Source organism: Branchiostoma floridae, chromosome 3, assembly GCF_000003815.2.
Source record: "Branchiostoma floridae strain S238N-H82 chromosome 3, Bfl_VNyyK, whole genome shotgun sequence".
Classification (NCBI taxonomy): Eukaryota; Metazoa; Chordata; class Leptocardii; order Amphioxiformes; family Branchiostomatidae; genus Branchiostoma; species Branchiostoma floridae.
Genome location: NC_049981.1, coordinates 3,303,674 through 3,310,196, shown reverse-complemented (window position 1 = coordinate 3,310,196; position 6,523 = coordinate 3,303,674).

Here is a 6,523-nt window from a genome sequence, read left to right as displayed (position 1 = left end):
TGCAAAGCTAACTGGTCACCAGAGAAAAACCCGTCTACTGCATACCAGTAACTCATATAGAGTCACAGACCAACATCATGTGAATGTCCGCTGTGCTCTGACATGAAAGCGGACATGGCCAAATACCACGCTCCTCCACAGCGTCCTTTAATTAGATCCACGCCCCGGGCCCACTGAGCATAGCGGGGCGCATTTTCGTGTTTACCAAGTCTTTGTGTCCTGGGTAACCTGGGTACGAGCGTATCTTTTCCGCGCAAAGCATGCTGGGGGGAGCGATATATGAAGTTTATTTGCAAGTTCTTGCCCGAGGGCTAATTGCAACATGAAACATACAGAGAATATAATAAACATGTATAAAATGAAATACTTTGGTATAGATAACAATGGTGACAAGTGTAAACGAGTGACTATTCTATCAATGGTATGGACTGCTGAGAGCTACAATCTACGTATTTAGGGTTTGACTTCTTTTCTGGAAGCAGTGGAAGACGAAGTGTCCCACTTTTTCTATGATGCGTGGGTTATGTGACGTTAACAGCGTTATAGTTTTGTTTTCGTCGGTAAGCATTTGGAAATTTTTGTGGAATTTGCATGCCTCTTCAAATAACTCCTTTCTTTCCTGATCGTTAGAGAGGCAGTTAGAAATAAAATGTATTTCGTCTTCCACCGGTTTTGCCATACAATGGTTACAGGTTCTTTCGCCCACAGGTAGCTTTTTGTACCGCCCTCTCTCAATTTCAAGGGGGTGGGCGCTAATTCTAAGTTTGCACATTGCCGATCTGACCTCGAATTTATCTAGTAACGTTAAATAAGTTTCCATTGAGTATATATAAACCTGGGAAGGAGAGCTACTGGCGCGTCAGGACGCTGCCAGAATTGGTTACATGAGAGTCGCGATTTCTGCACGGGAGTCGCCGATTTTCGAGGTAAGTTTTTCACACTTTATAGATACATGAGTGCCTCAAAAATCTATATGTGTTATCTACGATGCGAATAGTCTTTGGAACAAGGTAAAGAATTGTCTGAATAGGATTCCATGACTCGTGATGTCGGTTTGAAAACTGTAAAAAATTTATCGTAATTTATGCAAGTTTATACATGCACGCTTTTCATCGCGTCGTTTTTACTCCAAATGGAAAATTTGCACTTTTATATCAAATTGTGGCCATACTATGTTGACCATATATTCCCATCGGCGCAAAATTTTGGATTATGTGCATCTTAGTAGACCGATGCGGTAGGCTAAACTCGGATGTTATTTATCGGAAAAGATGGCCGCCATGCTGTTTACGATCTAGGTAATTTTGCTCAAAGTTCATCGCGTATTTTTGTAGACATAAGATCGCCCCCGAACTTCATATTTCATTTATGTGACCCTCTGATATACAAAGATTGGGCGGCGATTGCTATTTTCGCCGCAAATTTGCTGATGATTGGTACGCGCCGCCGCACAAAACTCCCTTCCGTGACATAACTCCCCGCTCTCGGCAATCTAGAGGGGTAATCTAACACTCTCGCAGCGCCACCAAATTAGGTACATTTTAAAGTTCCCTTTGATATAACGTATCACCATTGTGGCAACATTTTACCCCCGAAATAGTAAACTTTCGTCTTGTTTTCGCCTCGGTAACTGTAGAAAACGCTAGCTAACTGGGGTACAGTCTCACGTTGTATAGAGACGCACAGAATGGTCACACAACTTACGATTTGCTAAGGTAATTGAGACAAACACAAAACAAAACAAAATGACAGATGTGGATTCCATATAGTTTTATTTGTGTATTGGTTGAGCCCACAATCTAAACCTATGGCTTCTTCGCGGCGCTGGGTACGAGCGTGGCCAAATACTGAAATAGTGGAATTGTGGGAAAGCTTGGCTTGTTTACACCAGGCGATCATCTTTCAATTTCTTGTCAGGCGAACCGAAGAGGGTCATCCACGTGACCCGATGCTGGTACCACAGCGACGTCCCTCGAGCCCCGTACATGCTCAACCTGATTGTACCACCAGTCCAAATTTCAAGTAACTTGCTATGTGTTTGAATCTTGATATATATATATCCGAACGACGAGGTTTTAAAAGAAAACTGTACCGTTATCCTTGAGAGTCGCCCGGAACAACTTTAATATTGTGCTGGGACTATCGCATCCTTCCAAACAGCTAAGCTTTGATTGTATCTGTTACCAAAACACTTCCAGATGCCCGCGCACATAAAAACTGTCATCTGAAGTCAGAAATTCAGGTCAAGATTCGACAAGAATATGGAATCACAACCGCACTCTACAACTAGAAAGTGTTAGAAAACCCACAAAGGCAAACAGTGACGATCAACTGATGAGAGACCAGCCAAACTTCGAACTCAGAAGTCCTACCTGCCTTGTAACGATCTACACTACCCAACTCGACCCCCCCCCCCCCTCCTCCAGCCTAACTTCATATCGTCTCCACCCCAAAGAACATGTCCATAAGTTTTATATACATCAAGAGGATCACTGTATAATTTCAGAAAGGAGTTCTACATACCAAAGAACATTGTGGAGCTGTCCATTCGGAATCAGGCGTGTATCGCTAGAAATGTCCTTTCCCGTGAAGATAAGGCGCCAGCGCGCCTGACTGTTGATCAAATGTTCTCCATATTTGTTACAGCAGGGTTTGTCCGTTCAAGGTACGCCCTCATCTGTCCGTTGCCGGGATGCCATTTTGGTACGAAGATACTGCAGTAGGCCACGAAATAAGTTGAACTCGAAACTGTTTTAACTGTGAGAAAAGTAGTGGACTCCATGGCTTGACCATAGCTTATCTGAACTGTTGATCACTGTTTCACTAGTTCGACCCCCTAGCCTGTCGATGACCCCGGCCCGCCAGATGTTGGCCCGCCCGCCGCCGTGTCACACTGAAAGGTGACCCAGGCTTGTCTTACAAGACCCTATTCTTCAAGCAGATGTTGGGTTGGTGAGGCGGAAAAGCGCTGGTCGGGATTTCGGCCGGAGAGAGCGGGAGCGAGTTTGGGGTTTAAAAAAAAAAAATGTTCTACTTGCCTCTAGTGTTTCAATAGAAAGCCCGATAAAAACGACTTATACCAACGTAAAAAAAACCCAGCCGAGCTGGAGAGTAATGACCCTTGACTAAAGATATTTGTACCCAGGAGGCTATGCCGAATTCTTGTTCAATTTGGGGGCTGGGCTGTACAACTCCTGAAAAAAGTCTGGCTACCATGCAGCATAGACACCTCGGAAAACAAGCAGCCAAGGAAATTTGACCTGCCCCTGTGGAAGACTAGAGTTCCTCCGGAGGGCTGCAAACTACATAAGTCATTTCCACACTTATAAAAATTGGCAAAAAAAATCTTTTCCTACTCTCGAAGTAGAAGTTCTGCGCCGGAGCCGAACCTCTGCGTGGGAATTAATGCTAGGTTTGGTTTCGGGTCTGGCTTTTTACTGGTGTCACCGGCCGTCTATCCGCCCTGGTGCCTGCTTTCCAGGCCACAGCAAGTAAATTTTATGGATGACATCGACGGGCTCGTTAATCTTCGCCTGGTTTTAGGGATGGTCAGACAGACCAAAATAGGTAAATAAGTTGTGTTGTAACCTATAAATTGTATGTAGAATTGGCACTAGAATCGACACTAGAGCCTTGACTGTAGTTGTAGATGTGAAACATGATGGATTATAGTTGTAACAGTGGCACCAACATTTATAAAAGTAACGAGTGTAGTTGCCAACATGGTTATCAATACCTGCCTAATTCGTATCACACTAGTGTCACTTTGACTAAACTATAGTGAACGTCTGAGAGGGATGAAGGCCTTGTTGGTTTTAATGCCATATTTTGTCACTTTGATTCTTGTTACAACGTTTATCGTGTAAATCTTGAACATTTCCCTACTTGTGTTTTTTCCAGTCTGCAGAGGATGTCATCAATAAAATTTACCTGCTGTGGCCTTATGCCTCCTAGCATTACTCCCCACGCAGAGTCAAACCTCTGGTTAAAGAGTTATGCTGGTAGGCATACATATAGCGTCTAACCGCAATGTACAGGTTGAATGATTAACAGGAGGACCGACCAAGTTAAGAATTTGAGAGCCAAACCTCCCCTTATAAATTTTAGTATGACAAAACCAGTCGGAGCTTCTCATAATGATAAAGCTGGCTCAGAGATTCAGTTCACGGTAATTTTTCAACGTGAGTTCTAACGTCTACGACGCTTTTTAGTAATGGGTACAGTTCAGATCTGATGTGTACGTTTGGAAATGTGTGAAGTGTACACATGTTCAACAAGTCAAAATACACGTACAGGGCTTGACCATGACATTTGATAATAGATATCAGCCGTGTTGTAACAATAAGGTAATGTCTATGTTTTCCTCCGACAATTCAATCTGTTTCCGTCCTCACCTTCTCCTCTTTACTTTATACGATCTTATATGTCTTATATGTGTAGCGTAGAGTAGAGTTTATTCGGGTAGGTTAACTGTAGAATTGAACATTCACCTGTAGGAAAAACAAACACCGGGCAAACAGAAACCTGCAGAAACGCTTCACACAAAATCTCCAAGCGGGGATCGGGTCGGAGCATAGCAGTAGCCGCTCTCTCCGAAATCCTACCCTGGATATCAGAGTACAACTTAGCCGGCTAAGGGAGTTTACGCCTTCACGCAGTATCTCCCCGGGCCGGCTAAAGCCGGTTTACGGAGCTATGTTGCTAGCGGCCCGGGAAAGAATCGTAGCCGCGAGCGCTGTTCTCTGGATACCAGGGTACCGAAATCCCGACCAGCGCTTTTCCGCCTCACTAACCCAACATCTGCTTGAAGAATAGGGTCTTGTAAGACAAGCCTGGGTCATTTCAGTGTGACACGGCGGACGGCGGGCCAACATCTGGCGGGCCGGGGTCATCAACATGCTAGGGGGTCGAACTAGTGAAACAGTGATCAACAGTTCAGATAAGCTATGGTCAAGCCATGGGGTCCACTACTTTTCTCACAGTTAAAACAGTTTCGAGTTCAACTTATTTCGTGGCCTACTGCAGTATCTTCGTACCAAAATGGCATCCCGGCAACGGACAGATGAGGGCGTACCTTGAACGGACAAACCCTGCTGTAACAAATATGGAGAACATTTGATCAACAGTCAGGCGCGCTGGCGCCTTATCTTCACGGGAAAGGACATTTCTAGAGATACACGCCTGATTCCGAATGGACAGCTCCACAATGTTCTTTGGTATGTAGAACTCCTTTCTGAAATTATACAGTGATCCTCTTGATGTATATAAAACTTATGGACATGTTCTTTGGGGTGGAGACGATATGAAGTTAGGCTGGAGGAGGGGGGGGTCGAGTTGGGTAGTGTAGATCGTTACAAGGCAGGTAGGACTTCTGAGTTCGAAGTTTGGCTGGTCTCTCATCAGTTGATCGTCACTGTTTGCCTTTGTGGGTTTTCTAACACTTTCTAGTTGTAGAGTGCGGTTGTGATTCCATATTCTTGTCGAATCTTGACCTGAATTTCTGACTTCAGATGACAGTTTTTATGTGCGCGGGCATCTGGAAGTGTTTTGGTAACAGATACAATCAAAGCTTAGCTGTTTGGAAGGATGCGATAGTCCCAGCACAATATTAAAGTTGTTCCGGGCGACTCTCAAGGATAACGGTACAGTTTTCTTTTAAAACCTCGTCGTTCGGATATATATATATCAAGATTCAAACACATAGCAAGTTACTTGAAATTTGGACTGGTGGTACAATCAGGTTGAGCATGTACGGGGCTCGAGGGACGTCGCTGTGGTACCAGCATCGGGTCACGTGGATGACCCTCTCCGGTTCGCCTGCCAAGAAATTGAAAGATGATCGCCTGGTGTAAACAAGCCAAGCTTTCCCACAATTCCACTATTTCAGTATTTGGCCATGTCCGCTTTCATGTCTGAGCACAGCGGACATTCACATGATGTTGGTCTGTGACTCTATATGCAGTAGACCGGGGTTTTTCTGGTGACCAGTTAGCTTTGCATGACTTTGAAGTGCCAAACAGAATACCAGTGATCGATTGGTCACCAGGGCAGAAGTAACATGGCTCGTGACATCATGAAACTTGAAAGAAGGCGTAGCCTCCATACCATACGCAACAGTCAAGGGGGAGTTCCGTTGATGATAGGAAGGGTTCTAACGAAGGGCGGTTCCCTAACTAAAGGCTAAGGGGCTGCTAAGGGGCTAAATGTGTGTAAGTATTGTAACTTACTAGATCGATAGTCTTTGTGTTCAATAGAATAAATGTTTGTGATGATATACTGGATTCAAAGCCTGCTTTTATTGCAATAAGATAGAGAATAACAAAGATACACATATGCAGCAGAAGTGTTTTATGAGCCCAAAGACAAAAAGACCCAGAGAGCCCGCGATGGAGGCTAATGACGAGACAGACCTGTTTGGAAGTCGTATGTCACTTCAGTGGTACTTAGTAGTTCGCGTGCACGTTCCCTATCCCGCTGGGCCAAATGAGCTACCGGCATGTGGAGCTAGGAGTCCAGCAGTGGT